Genomic DNA, 16,283 nt, shown 5'->3' with positions numbered 1-16,283 from the left:
CGTTACACTTATCTGGTAAGACTGAATTTCTTGTCTGCGTTATCCTGGATTTTGTTGAGTCTCCTCAAAACAGCTACTTTGATTTCGCTGTCCAAAAGGTCAAATATCTCTGTATCTCTAGGATTTGTCTCTGGCACCTTTTTAAATTTGTTTGGTGATGTCATGTTTTCCTGGATGATCTTAATGACTGTGTATGTTTATAGGTGTCGGGACTTTAAAGAGTTAGGTATTTATTGTAGTCTTCACAGTCTGGGCATGTTTGTACCCATCCTTCTTGGGTATTCAAAGGGACCTCAGTTCTATGATCTAAGTCTTTGGTCACTGCAGCCATATCTGTGATAGGGGGACCCAAGCCCAGTAATGCTGTAATTCTTGTAGACTCATAGAGATATTTCCTTGGTGGTCTTGTGTAAGATCTGGAAGAATTTTCTTAATTAGCAGTCAGAGACCCTTGTTTTCTTCCCTTACTTTCCCCTAAAGAAATGGAGTTATTTCTTTGTTTTGAGCTGCCTGGAGCTGGGGAAGGGGGGACACTACACCAATTTCCTGTGGCCAGCATCACTGGGACTGTGCTGAGTTGGACCCAAAGCCAGCACAGCACTGGATCTCACCAAAGGCCCATAGTGACCACTGACTGACTACCGCCTATGTTCATTCAATGCCCAAGGGCTCTATAATCAGGTTGCAAATCCAGCCAGGCTTTTGTTCTTCTGTTCAGGGTGGCAAGGTCCCTCTGGTGTCAGGAAGGACCAGAGATGCCATCTGGGAACCAGGGCCTAGAGTTGGAATGTTTAGGAATCTACCTGGTGCTCTATTCTATTGTGGCTGAGCTGGCACCCCAGCCACAAGGCAAAGTCCTTTCTACTAATCCCTCCCATTTCCTCAAGCAGACACATTGCTCTCTGCGGCCCCTACTGCCTCAGGCCCACAGTGACTACTGCCTTGCTACTACTAATGTTCCCCCAAGGCCTAAGTGCTCTTCTGTCACTTTGTGATGAATACTGCCAGTCCTGATTCTCTCTTCTCAGCGTAATGGGCTCCCCTCCGGCCCAGAGCATGTACAGAAATGTCATCCAGGAGTCAAAGCCCACAATCACAGATGCCAGGAACGTGCTTCCTGCTCTGTCGCACTGTGGGCAAGCTCATGCCCAAGCTGCAAGACAGAGTCCCCTTTATTCTTCCCTCTTCTTTCCTCAAGCATAAGGGGTCTCTCCACTTAGTCACCGCAGCTGGGAATGTGTTGGGTCACACCTAAATCCAGCATGGCTCTGAGCCTCACCCAAGACCCACAGTTAAGTACTGCCTGGCTACCACTGTTTATTTTTAAAAGCCCAAGGGCTCTTTAGTGAGCAGGTGAGTATACATAGGTATACTTGTGCCATGGTGCCTTGCTGCATCCATCAACCCGTCATCTACATCTATGTTAGGTATTTCTCCTAATGCTATCCCTCCCCTTGCTCCCCACCCACCAACAGGCCCTAGTGTGTGATGTTCCCCTCCCTGTGCCCATATGTTCCCATTGTTTAACTCCCATTCATGAGTGAGTATTCTCCTAGTTCTATGCTTACTTCTGCTTTACTATGGTAAATAATATTATATACTTTCTATATTTTATCCTATGTAATATTTTTTAACTTGTAGAATTACTTATGTTATTTTTATAGGAATATACAAGAAATATTTGAAGTTATACTGATGTTGAATAATGTGCAATCAAAACATTGTATCATTTTTTCTCCTCAAATGTATCTAACATTGAAAAAGCTGTATTTCAGATTTTATATGCCTACATATGCATATAATTACACTATGATATTTATTTATTTTCAGGTAAATATTATGACATTTTCATCCTTTTATATCATTTAAAAAATTCGAATGTTCAAATAATGTTCTAATTGATAGAGCTATTTTTTCTCTTTACATATTTAAAAGGTAATATTGTCTTTTGAAGCCTCCTCCAAAGTAGGGATAATACACTATTAGCCCCATCAAAGACATAGTATACTAACAAATAATAATTAAGTGTAAATTCCAAAATTATCTACTTAATTAATAGCAAAGACAAAAATTTATCTCCTGACTTCTAAGTTCTAGCATTTTGGAACTCATAATTCACTTCTTCCAAGTATATAAAAAATTTATTCCCAAAATGGTATGTCCAGAAGAAAACATAAATGATTTCTTTAAACAATAAAAACATTACATTATGTGAAAATGTTAAATAAAGAAATAATATAGTTAATTTTTAAATGAAACTCTAAGCATGCTATAAAAATGGCTAATAGTTTTGTGTGTTCTTTTTGTATCTCATTTATTAAATATTAAGAAAATAAAATTATGAAAACAGAGTTAACATATTTTCACTAACAACAACAGACACCAGGTAACAGGTATCTTTAGAATCCTTAGACCAAACAAACCAAACAAAATCTAACAGTCTAAATTTTTTGCTCAGCTAAACTGTCATTCAAGTGTAAGTGGGAAATAAGAAATTGGTGAAGAATGATGTCAGGGCATATAAGCCAATAAAACAAAAATTATCCAATTACCAGCTGAAAATATATATCCAAGAACCCACAAATATAAGTGGATAGAGAGAAAACACTGCTTTGCGGTCTCACAAGGTATCAGAATCTGTTTGAGAAAAGTGGACGGAAGCAAAGGGCATCTGATCAATTTGAAAACAGGAACACCAGTAAATAAGCAACAAGTGCATTTTGGAAATTGTGTAGGGGAAAACAGTGGGTCAACAGCATGTAAAGAATAGAAGAACTACAGCACTCACATTTGTGAGACTCATGGCAAATACTGAAAAGGCTGGAGAAAGCTGGGGTCCTGTAAGTTCTTTAAGAAATGAGAATTTCTAACCAGGACAAAACCTCACAGTGAGGAAAGACTATTGAGGGCTAAGACCAGATTGAGCACCACAAGGAAAATAGAGGAAAGGAAAAGAGAATAGACAGCTAAAGGAAGAAAAGGGGATGAAGAGGAAATTCTCACAAGAATAAGACCATATTTTTTACATTGCTTATGAAAGTAAGAGAAGAGCAAGACCTAGAACTACTAAGGCAGAAGAACTGTCCCGACACATCTCTCCAGCTTAGAATTTCAGGTAAATAATTTCACATAAATACCAGCAATGGAAACATGCCAGGCTGATGCGACTATAAATGTTAAAATTTTGACTCAATATTTCAAAATAAATGAAAAGGTATTGATAAAATGAAATAATCATATAAACTTAATTACTAAAATTATGCATAATAGTATCACAGCATTCTAAATATATTTTAAAAGAAGTCTTCTCCTTTAGAGATACACACATAAATATTATGCATGATAAATGGCTGTATGTTTATAAAATGAAGATAAATGATAGGGAAATGTGTGATCATTATACTCATGTTTTAACTTTTATACATGTTTGAAATTTCTTAAAAGGAAAAACAAATGGGTTAAATGGGAAATAAGAAAATTTTCCAGATGATAAAAATAACATAAGCAAAACAAAGACAATTTTATAAGGGGTGCTAAGATATTAAAAAGCATTCTGAAATAATTGCAGTAAGTATACGTGAACATATGTGAATATTTCACATGAAATAAAAATAAGATATAAAGGTGTTTAATGGGGACAATTGATAGGAGTTAAACCCAATGAGGAATTAGAACATAGCATCTAAAAATAAGAATAAATTAATTTTCACATCATTCCTATTTACCAAAATAGGAAAGTACACATTTTTCAAATATAATATATATTTACCAATACTTTATTTAGGTGATAAAAATTAGTTTATAGTATTTAACGTCCTGCATGATTTGGGCTTATTACATTATGACCAATTTATGAGAGGCTAATTTTCCAGGTACATCTTGTGCATTGATTTAATGTAAAAGGACTTTAAGCATCTCTTCAGAAGTCTGCAAGTTGGTATGTATGCCCTTAGTAAAGGAAAGAACAGAAGAAAAGAAGCAAAACGCCAAGGTTGCAGCAGTCAACTTGTGAGTTGGGATAGCCCCTGGAAGTCACAGCATTCCCTGGAAACGCAATAAAGAAAGTAACACTTATATTTACAAAATAGTTCTTCTTGGTTTCTGATGTCAGATAGAGTGATTCCTAGATCATAACTTTTGAGTCATGTGATGTAGGCCAAATACGTCTACCTTTTTTTTTTTTTTTTTTTTCTTTGAGACGGAGTCTCGCTGTGTCGCCCAGGCTGGAATGCAGTGTCCCGATGTCAGCTCACTGCAAGCTCCGCCTCCCGGGTTCACGCCATTCTCCTGCCTCAGCCTCCCGAGAATGACCAGGTTTTTAGGGGACAAATAATCTTTTCACAGGAGCACCACATGAAGATACTAAGACTTCAGGGAAAAAAAAAAAAAAAAAAAAAGCAAAACTCTTCAAAATAGAAAGTGAGCCCCAGCGAATGCTCCCGTTCTCCAAACATGTCATGGACAATCAAAGCTGCTGATCTGAAACAAGCAGGAAGGTTGGGACGCACAGGTATCTCTGAGGTGGACCACTAAGCAGAAGATCCTTTTTTTTTCTTTTTTTGAGATGGAGTTTCCCTCTTGTTGTCTAGGCTGGAGTGCAATGGCGTGATCTCGGCTCACCGCAACCTCCGCCTCCTGGGTTCAATCGATTCTCCTGCCTCAGCCTCCCAAGTGGCTGGGATTACAATAGGCATGAGCCACCAGGCCCGGCTAATTTTGTATTTTTTTGAGTAGAGACGGGGTTTCTCCATGTTGGGGAGGCTGGTCTTGAACTCCACTTGCCCCAGCCTCACAAAGTGCTGGGATTATAGGCGTGAACCACCGTGCCCGGCCAAGATCATTTTTTTTATAGTTGCAAAAGACACAGGACTTTTGCATAGCCCAGGGTGCTAGGAATTACTACTGCTGCTCCTGCTACAAGTACTAATATTACTGCTACAACTAGCTAGAACTTACATACACTTAGTATTCACCAGGAACTATTTTAAGCACTTTTATTTCAGCATTCTTCATATAACCTTTTTAATTTTCACAATGACCTTATATGATATGGTGATATAAATATTAACTTGTCCTAGATTGATACCTTGCAAGTTGACTTATTATAAAACTCCATGAAAACTGGCTATTACTAACTGTTGAAGATATTAAATCCTGGAAGAGTTCTGAGGATTCTAATCAGGTTATTCTTCTACCATGTTATGTAAGTTTGCAAGGGCAAATTTTGAGCCCACATCCCTGATTATGCCAGGAAAAAAGCTTGTGATCATGTGGAGCATCTGGAACTCTCATTCATTGCTAGTATGAATGTAAAATAGTACAGTGATCTCAGATGACAGTTTGGCAATTTTCTACAATACTAAACATACTCTTATCATATGACACAGATGTCATACTCTTTGATCCCTACCCAAAGAAGTTGAAAACTTATGTCTACACAAACCTGCATGTGATTGTTTATAACAGCTTTATTTATAATTACCAAAACTTGAAGGCAACCGATGTGTCCTTCAGTAGGTGTGGTACATCTAGATTCCAACAAAAGAAAATCCCCAAAACCCCAGAAAAAGAATTCAAAGTTATGTACTACAGTTCAGTGCAATGCAAGAGAATTCTGAAACAAAAATGCAGGAAGTAAAAACAATTCAAGATATTAATAAGAAACTTTCCAAATAGATAGATATCATAAAAAATCAAACAGATGTTCTATAATAAAGAATTCCTTGAATGAAACACAAAGTACACTTCAAAGCTTCGACAACAGACTATACAAAACAGAAGGAAGAATTTCAGAACCTGAGGACAGTATTTTGAAGAACCCGGTCAAATAAAAATAAAGAAAAAAAGTGTAAAAAGAATTAACAAAGGTTTTGTGATAAATGGGACACCATAAAGCAATCAAATATAGGAATTATTGGCCTGCAAAGGTGAAGATAAAATGTAGGTGCTTGAAAAAAAACTAATGAAATAATAGATGAAAACTTTTGAAGTCTAGCAAGCAATTTAGACATGCAGATACAAGAGGTCCAGGGATCTCCAGACAGATATAATACCAAAAGGTCTTGTACACTACATATTGTAATCAAATTGTCTAAAGTCAATGACAAAGAGATAATTTTGTCATTGATTTTAGACAACAATGAGAAACAACGAGAGAAGCATCTAGTCACCTGTAAAGGGTCTCCATCTTACTAACAGTGTACTATTCAGCTGAAAATTCATGGGCAAGGAGAAAATGGGCTGATAATCTCAAAGTGCTGAAAGAAAAATAAATGAAAGAAAAAATGTTAAAGAAGCTAGAGAGAAAGAACAGGTCGTTTATAAAGGGAGCCCTATCAGTCTAACAGTGGACTTTTCAGCAGAAACTCTACAAGCAAAAAGAGACAGAGACCTGTATTCAGCATTCTGAAAGAAAAGAAATTCCAACCAAGGATTTCATATTCAGCCAAACTAAATTTCTAAGTGATGGAGAAATAAGATTCTTTTTAGACAAACAAATTCTAAGGGAATTTATTACTAACAGACATACTTTACATGAGGTCCTTAAATAAGTGCTAAGTATAGAAAAGAATGACTATTACCAGCAATTAAAAAAAAAATAAATACAGATATACACTATTTGTATCATAAAGCAATGACACAAACAAGTCTGCATAGTAACCAACTAACAACATGATGACAAGAACAAATTCACACGTATCCGTATTAACCTTAAATGTAAATGAGCTAAATGACTCAATTAAAAGGCATACACTTGCAAGTTGGATAAAGAAGTAAGACTCAGTAAGTATGCCTAGGAAAAATGAATAAATTTCTGGAAACATACAACCTCTCAAGATTGAACCATAAAGAAACTGAATCCTTGAATAGACCAAAGATGAGTTCCAAAATATAATCAGTAATAAAAAGCCTACCAAGCAGAAAAAGCCCAGCACAAGATAAATTCACACCAAATTCTACAGTATAAATAAAGAAGAGCTGGTACAATTCCTCCTGAAACAATTCCAAAAATAATTGAGAAGGAAAGACTTCTCCCTAACTCATTCTACGAGGCCAGCATCATTCTGATAACAAATCTGATAAAGACACAACAACAACAACAAAAAGAAAACCTTATTCAATGCCCTTGATGAGCATAGATGCAAAAATCCTGAACAAAATACTAACAAAGTTAATCTAGCAGCACGTCAAAAAGCTATTCCATCATGATCAAGTAGGCTTTATTCCTGGGATGCAAGGTTGACTCAACATATGCAAATCAGTAGAAGTAATTCATCATATAAATAGAACTAAAAACAAAAACATATTATTGTCTCAATAGATGCAGAAAAGGCTTTTGATAAAATTTAATATTTCTTCATGTTAACAACTCTCAACAAACTAGGTATTGAATTAACATACCTAAACATAATAAGAACCATCTATGATGGACACACAGCCAACATCATACTGTACAGGCAAAACCTGGAGGCATTCCCCTTGAGAACTGGAATAAGACAAGGGTACCAATTCTCATCAATCCTATGCAACATATTGCTAGAACTCCTAGCCAGAGCAATCAGGCAAGAAAAAGAAATACAAGGCACCCAAATAAAAAAAGAGTCAAACCATCTCTATTGCAGATTATATGATTCTATACTTAGGAAACTCCATATTCTCCCTCTCAAAATTACTGATTCTGATAAACATCTTTAGCAAAGTTTCAGGGAAAAATAAAACATTCAAAAATGAATGGCATTTCTATATACCAATGACATCCAAGCTGAGAGCCAAATCAAGAGCACAATCCTATTTGCAATAACCTAAGAAAAATAAAATACCTAGGAATACAGCGAACCAGGGAAGTGAAAGATCTCTACAATGAGAACTAGAAAACACTCCTGAAAGAAGTCAGAGACACACTAACAAATGGAAATCATCCCATACTCATGGATAGAAAGAATCAATATTGCTAAAATGGCCATACTTAGAGATTCAAAGCTATTTCTATCAAATTACAAATGGCATTCTTCACAGAATTAGAATAAACTATTTAAAAATTTGTATGGAATCAAAAAAGAGCCTGAATAGACAAAGTAATCCTAAAGAAAAAGCCAGAGTAACCAAAACAGCATGGTACTCCTACAAAAGCAGATGCATAGACCAGTGGAACAGAACAGGGGGCCCAGAAATAAGGCCACACATTTACAACCATCTGATCTTTGACAAAGTCAACGAACACAAGGGATAGGGAAAGGCCTCCCTGTTCAATAACTGGTGCTTGGATAAATGGCTAGCAATATGCAGAAAATTGAAACTGAATCCATTCTTTAAACTGTATATAAAAATCAAGTCAATATGAATGAAAGGCTTAAATGAAAAATGCAAAACTATAAAAATCATGGAAGATAATCTAGGAAATGCCATTCTGGACATAGAACCTGGCAAAGATTTCATGATGAAGATGCCAAAAGCAATTGCAGTGGAAAAACTGACAAATGAGATTGAATTAAATTTTTAAAAAAAAACTTCTGCACAGCAAAATAAACTATTAATGGAGTAAACAGACAACCTACAGAATGGGAGAAAATAGTTATAAACTATGTATCTGTTAAAGGTCTAATATCGAGAGTCTACAAGGAACTTAAGGAAGTTAACAAGAAAAAACAAGTAGCCCCACTAAAACATGGGCAAAGGACATGAACAAATGCTTTTCAAAATAAGATAAATACATGTCCAACAAGCATATGAAAAAATGCTCAAATCACTCATCATCAGACCAATGCAAATCAAAATCACAATGAGATTCCATCTTACAGCAGTCGGAATGGCTATTACCAAAGAGTCGAAAATAACAGATGTTGGAAAGATTGTGGAGAAAGGGAAACGCTTATATACTGCTGGTGGCAATGTAAATTAGTTTACTCATTTTGTAGAACAGTTTGGTGATTTCTCAAAGAACTGAAAAAAAAATAATTAACATTCAATCCAGCAATCCCATTATTGGGTATACACCCAAAGATATATGTATCATTCTACCATAATGACACATGCACACATCCATCCATCAGGGCACTATTCACAATAAAAATACGTATAATTGATCTAAATGCCTATCAACGCAGATTGGATGAAGAAGATACGGGATATATACACCACAGAATGCTTTGAAGCTATAAAAAGAAAAAGATCATATTCTCTGCAGCAACATGGATGGATTTGGAGTCTATCATCCTAAGCTAGCTAATGCAGGAAAAGAAAAACAAATATCACATGCCTTCAGGCATAAAATGGGAGGTAAACATTGAGTACACTTGGACACAAGCAAAGGAACAAGAGACACTGGGGCCTGCTTGAGGGTAGAAGGTGGGAGGAGAATGTGGATTAAAAACTACCTATCAGGTACTATGCTTATTTTGTGTGTGATGAAATAATCTGTATACCAAGCCCCATGACATAAAATTTACCTGTCTGACATACCTGCTCATGTACTGCTGAACCTAAAATGAAATTGAAAAAATAAAATTTTCAACAGACAAAAACTAAATATTATATGAGATAAAATACATATAGTCATCAAATAAATAGCAACTAAATATATAGTATCAAATTATTAGAAATAAAATGACTTCCTAAAGTACTTATTACACTTTTAAATCTCTCTTCGTTTTTGTAAGTTGACACATTAAGTAGCAGTTATTTAAATTGATGATAAAAATGACAACACAAAATGTGTGAAATGACAATTTTTAGATTACTAGCCTAAGGCACTGACCATTTATGTTCAGTGTTCCTTATTTATTGTGACTTTCAAACTTAGATGCTTTTTTTCATGTTTCTTGGTGCTTAGATTACTTCCAAGAATTTTCTATTTGCCACATTGTTGTCTAGATTAGCAGTTTTATTTGTTGGCTGTTTATTTGTCTTCTGAAAGATTATTTTCAATAGCCAAGTAAACAACTTACCAATTGTTACACTGTTTATAGATGTAAACTTCTACCATTGATATATTACCTTTGTTTTTGTCAAAAATATAAAAAAAGATTAAAGTAATGATGCAAGTATATTCTGACAGAAAAGAGCCTTATCTCTTAATTTAGTCATGAAATTCTTTGTTCCATAATCAAATTCATTTTTATGTACACAAAGTTACAACAAGAGCTTTAAAGATGAATCCCCATCGTCAGTCCCACAACATTATTCGCAGTGTTTTGTATCAGGAAACCAACAATCCAGCAAATAAAATTTCCAATGCTTTTTTCCACTTCTTTTTATCATTATTTTCTGCTGTGAATCTTTATATATTTCTCTCATCTATGTGTGCTACTTAAGTCATTCTAATGTATATTGAGTGTTTCTATTTATTATAAATATACTTTTCAGATATATATTACCCATGTCCCTTTGATTTTTTTCAAATCAACTTTCATTTTTGAGTAGCTTATAGGTAATATTTTCTTCATTGTAATATAAAGCATTAACAAGCAACACTGATGCAATTTCCTTTTCCTTCTTTCCTTCTTGTCTTCCTCCCTGCCCAACTGCCTTCTTTTCCTCCATCCTTCTTTTACCTCCATTTGCACCTCCTCCTTTGTTTCCTTTCTTCTTTTCTTCTTCTTTCCTTTCCTCATTCCCTCTGACCCCCCTTCTCTGTCTTCCTTCATCTTTCCTTTCTTCCATTTTTGATTTTCTCCTCCTCTTTATTTCTCTTCCTTTTCTCTTTCCTCCTCTCTGGCTCCTTTTTCTATTTCATGATTCCTCACCTTTCCTGAGGGTATTTATAAGAATATAATAAAGACAATTGATTAAGCTTTTTGATGAGAAAAGCAAAATGGGAAAATTAGATGGTGTATAGAGTACTGTACTAAAAAAACTTACAACATCAAACTATTCTAACATTAGTAGCTTCCTACTATAGACAATAATCCTCTACATTATACCGTAAAGTTAAGTCATTTGGTGAGGCTACCTAGTGCTAGTGAATGATCATCTTTAGCATAAGAAGTAAATGGAGTTATGAGATAGAATATGCCAAACTGGCAAAATTTTAATAACTGTATTTAAAAGTCACCCACATAAAAATTTAGTACTATCAAATGACCCTCTTGACACTTCTCACACACAAATAAACACAAATTCTACAACCAGTTTTAAATCTTGGGTATCAGCATTTTGATTTGGGAGTAGTCATTTACTAAACAATAAAATAGGAAAACTTTCTTTTCAGAGAAAATGTATATATCAATTTCAACAACTACAAAATAAACTCATCTTCTTATACAAACATAGTTCTTTTTATAAACCATTTTAATTTATTTCTCAAGAATCCATGCTATAATTTTTTTGCTTTTGCTTTTGTTTAAATTGTTTAATTAGACAAGGAGCATAAAGAGGAGTCATTATAGATTTGTTTTCACTATGGATCTCATCCAGAGTTATTACTCAAAATAATGAAAGACCATATCATAATCTGTCTCACAAATAATGAGTATTGTGTGCCCATGAGGCTTGTAGTATCTGTAATTAAGACTTATAAAATTTATATTTGTTCACAAATTTTGATGTATGTGCATAAAATATATGTAGAGTTTCCAGAATAATTAAAAGCAAGCAGCAATGTATCCACCACTCATTTCAAAGAGTAAAGTATTACCATTACTACAGAAGTCCCACAAATGATCTTTTCCAAATGTAAAGCCCTACATTTCCCAGAGGAAATATTCTGCTGATTTTAATAGTAACCATATTTTTAATTTTAAATGTACATTCATAAACTATGTGTGCATACTCTTGGTTTTCAGCCCTCATATAAATGTAATCATATTTCATATATTTTCATTAAATATTATTTGAGTTTCATACATGTTGCCTAGAGCTCTATTTTATTTAATTCATTAATTTCTGTATACTCTACCATAATCTATTTATCAATGTTACCATTTGTTGACAGTTTAAGTCCCATTTTGGCAATTAAAACAGTATGTCTATGAACAAGCTTGTACTTAAATCCTGACACACATATGCAAGAATTTCTCAAATGTGTGAACTTAAGAGTAAATCACTGATCTTTAGAGTTAATTTTTGTTTGTTTGTGTTTGTTTCACTCTTGTTACCCAGGCTGGAATAAAATGGGGCCATCTCGGCTCACGGCAACCTCCGCCTCCCGGGTTCAAGCTATTCTCCTGTCTCAGCCTCTCTGGGATTACAGGCGTGGGCCACCACACCCGACTAATTTTGTACTTTTAGTAGAGACGGGGTTTCTCCATGTTGGTCAGGCTGGTTTCAAACTCCTGACCTCAGATGATCCACCTGCCTCGGCCTCCCAAAGTGCTGGGATTACAGGCGTGAGCCACTGCGCCCAGCCAGTTTATGTATCTTTTTTTAGCGGGGGAACGGAGTTTCCCTCTTGTTGCCCAGTCTAGAGTGCAGTGGCACGATCTCAGCTCACTGCAATATCCGTCCCCAGGGTTCAAGTGATTCTCCTGCCTCAGCCTCCCAAGTAGCTGGGATTATAGGTGCCCGCCACCACGCCTGGCTAATTTTTGTATTTTTAGTAGAAATGAGGTTTTGTCATGTTAGCCAGGCTGTTCTCGAACTTCTGACCTCAGGTGATCCACAGCCTTGGCCACCCAAAGTGGTAGGATTATAGGCGTGAGCCACGGCACCCGGCCTAAAGTTTATGTAACTTTAATTTTACTGGACAATGTTAAATATTTTCCCAAAGTTCTTGGACAATTACATTCATGGCAAAGTGCATGTTTGTCCCCTACTCCACGCCTATGCTTAGGATTTTCAGAATTAAATATTTTTGGCCAATATATAAGGAGTGTAAATCTATCATACTGTGGTTTTAATGTACATTTCTCTTAGGACAAACACAGTTTCCAGATCTTTTGTGGGAATTTGGATTTCTTCTTTGTGATGTGATATCCCTACTAAATTATTTTGCTAATGGTGGAGTGCTATTTTTATTTTTTCCTATTTATTTTTAAGAACTTATCATATTTTAGGGCTTACATTTTATTCTCATTATGGTGTCATTTGATGAACAGAAGTTTTTTTAAATGTCAAATTTGTGAATCTCTTTTATGCTTTTAACATTGTGTTTAATATATTCTTTCCTACATTGAAATTAAAATGTTGACATTTATACTAAGATTGAATAATGTTTCTTTCACATTTCTTAACCTATCTATATTTTTTGCATAATGGGAGTTAGTAGTTATTTATGTTATTCTACATAGCTGTTTGATTTTCCCAGCACTCTTATTTAAAAAAACAGACAGAAAATGAAACCTTTAACGCACTGATCTGAGAAACGATCTCACTTATACATTAAGATAACCTCTATGTTTGTGAGACTTCCTCTTTTATATTCTGTCAATTGATCTGTATCTTGATTTATGCAAAGCAAGCTTCTCTTTATTTTCTCTTGTCATCTTCAGATTTTGGTAATTCTTCACTTGTTCTTCTTATCAGATTTTATCTCTCTCTCTCTCTCTCACTGCCCCCCACCCCCCACACATGCCCCCTTTGTGGTACTTTGATTTAAATTACACTGAAAGATAAATTCAAAATATTGGATTTTTGTATTATATTCAATTTTTACAACCTGTAAATATAACTATAAATATAAAGTATAACAGCATTTACTTAGTTTCTTTAATGTCTCTCAATAAACTTTTACAATTTTTTATAGAGTTTCTTACATTATTTTTTAGATTTATTACTATTTATCTTGGAGTTTTATGCTATTTCTTGTTTGTTCCTGGAATGTAGAGATAAAAAGGAATCATATTAGTAATAAAATAATAATTAGAAACTTTGCCAAACTCCCTTATTATAATAATTTATATGTAGCTTATTTTGAAATATATAAATATATAGTATATGAATTATATATACGTGAAATTGCCCAGTAATAAAGGCTTTCTTTCATACTGTTGATCCTGACATTGCTTATTACTCTTCCTCTTATCCTGTGCACTTAGAACTACTATATGATACATAGCAGTTGTATTAGCAGGCATTGGTGTCTTGTTCTTGTCAAAAGGTAAGCTTTCAATCCACTAATAAAAATACTTGTCTTTGTGGAAATTTTTATTAGCTAAACACATTTCTCCACAGTAATACTTAACTTGGAGACATTTTAATCAAGAAAATGTTGTGACTTATTATTTTTGTATCTATCTGAATAAATATGTACTTTTCCACCTCTGATTCGTATATGTGTTGCTTTGTATCAACTGATTTTTTTTTTTTTTTAATTTGACCAAATCATGAACCCTGGGACATACCCTACTAGGTAATAATGTATCTTCTTCTTTATATAGTTCTGGGATTGATTTGGTAAGTATTGGTTTAGAATTTTTGCACCTTTGCTGATGACTAAAAATGGCCTATAATTTTATTTTCTCAGGCTTACCATATTGTTGGTATCAAAATATTTTTATCTGCTAGGAAGTCTTCTCTTATTATTTTATTTAAGTATTTGTATTACATTGCTAGTATTTTCCCTTGAATGTTTGGCTGAATTCATTTGTAAAGCCACTTATTTCTGTAATTTATATGTGAGATGCATTTTTATTAATATGATATAATTTGGTAAGTTTGATAAGAAACATTTTATGTGAATATAAATTTTCATATTCATTTTATCTCCATATTATCTTTTTAATATTTATGAATCTGTAGTGATTTTCTGTTTTCAGTCCTCGAATTTATTATCCGGGCTTTCTCTATTTTTCTTTTTTGTCAGTCTCTTCAGAGGTTTATCTATTTTATTAGTATTTACAAAAGTTTTTGGACCATGTTGATTTCATTTATTGTTTGATTTTTCTCTCATATACTAATTTTTATTCATACTTGCGCTCTTTCCTTCTCTTCAAGTTTATTATGATGACTTTCATGCATTTTCATTTGATAGAGGTAAAGGTCATTAATTTTTGCTATTTTTTTCTAATGTATATATTTGAGGCTAGTCTCTCTGATAATTTTTCAAATAAACCACAATTTAAGATACATATTATCGGGCCAGGTGCGGTGGCTTACGCCTGTAATCCCAACACTTTGGGAGGCCGAGGCAGTTGGATCTCCTAATGTGAGGAGTTCGAGACCAGCCTGACCAAGATGGTGAAACCCTGTATCTAAAATATAAAAATTAGCTGGGCATGGTGGCAGGTGCCTGTAATCCCAGCTCCTCGGGAGGCTGAGGCAGGAGAATTGCTTGGACCCGGGAGGAGGAGCTTGCAGTGAGCCGAGATTGTGCCATTGCACTCCAGCCTGGGCAACAGAGCAAGACTTCATCTCAATAAATAAATGAATGAATAAATAAATAAATAAATAAATAAATAAATGGTATATTATTTACCATAGACTCAGATAAAAGTTTTAGTAATGTTCAAGATTATTTCTACTTTGCTCATGTATATTTTTGACTTTCCAGAAAATAGTGGGAATTTTGTAAGTCTCCATACATTTGTCTAGCAATTATGAAAATCAATGTAGATCAACAATAAAAGTAAAATCTGAATCTTTTATCATTCTAAAGTAGGGTTTGGAACTCCTCATTAAAAGTTAATACACTCTTTTACTAACTTCTCATGGCATGCAGTTGCAACTGGGCTTCTTGGACTCAGCCTACTGTTTGAGTCCTGGGAGAAAATGATGCTACTCAACAACAAATATGAGCTGACTAGACAAAACTGCACCTAAATTTACAACATGTTGTATTGCTAATTTATTTCAGCCCTAATCTCAACAAGGGATGTGTATTAGTCTGGTCTCATGCTGCTAAAAAGGACATACTCGAGACTGAGTCATTTATTTTTTAAAAAGAGGTATAATGGACTCACAGATTCACATGGCTAGGGAGGCCTCACAATCATGGCGGAAGACAGAGGAGGAGCAAAGGCATGTCTTACCTGGCGGCAGGCAAGAGAGTGTGTATAGGGATATTACCCTTTATAAAATCATCAGATCTTGTGAGACTTATTCACTATCACAAGAACAACATGGGAAAAACCTGCCCCCATGATTCAATTACCTCCCACTGAGTCCCTCCCATGACATGTGGGAATTATCAGACCAGTAATTCTAGAGGAGATTTGGTTGAGGACACAGCCAAACAATATAAGGAGGTGTTTGTGGCTCTCTAATTCTATATCTTAAAAGCCCTACCACTCAATGGTCAAATTTTCTTTTCTGGGATCTAATTTATAGATCACTAGATTGCTCTATATTAATCCTGAGTGGGCAACAGGGAACCCATATACTTGCCACTGCTGCTCTTCTAGGATTTTTCC

The 16,283-nt window shown here is 34.8% G+C and overlaps 1 pseudogene; it reads left to right on the top strand.

Annotated features, from left to right (window-relative positions):
* Positions 1-1,032: 1,032 nt before the first annotated feature.
* LOC134761093 (uncharacterized) overlaps positions 1,033-16,283 on the top strand; it is a 76,945-nt pseudogene continuing 61,694 nt past the window's right edge.

This window comes from Pongo abelii, chromosome 2 (genome assembly GCF_028885655.2).
Source record: "Pongo abelii isolate AG06213 chromosome 2, NHGRI_mPonAbe1-v2.0_pri, whole genome shotgun sequence".
NCBI classification, from domain to species: Eukaryota; Metazoa; Chordata; class Mammalia; order Primates; family Hominidae; genus Pongo; species Pongo abelii.
This window is presented reverse-complemented; position numbering and strand designations above follow the sequence as displayed.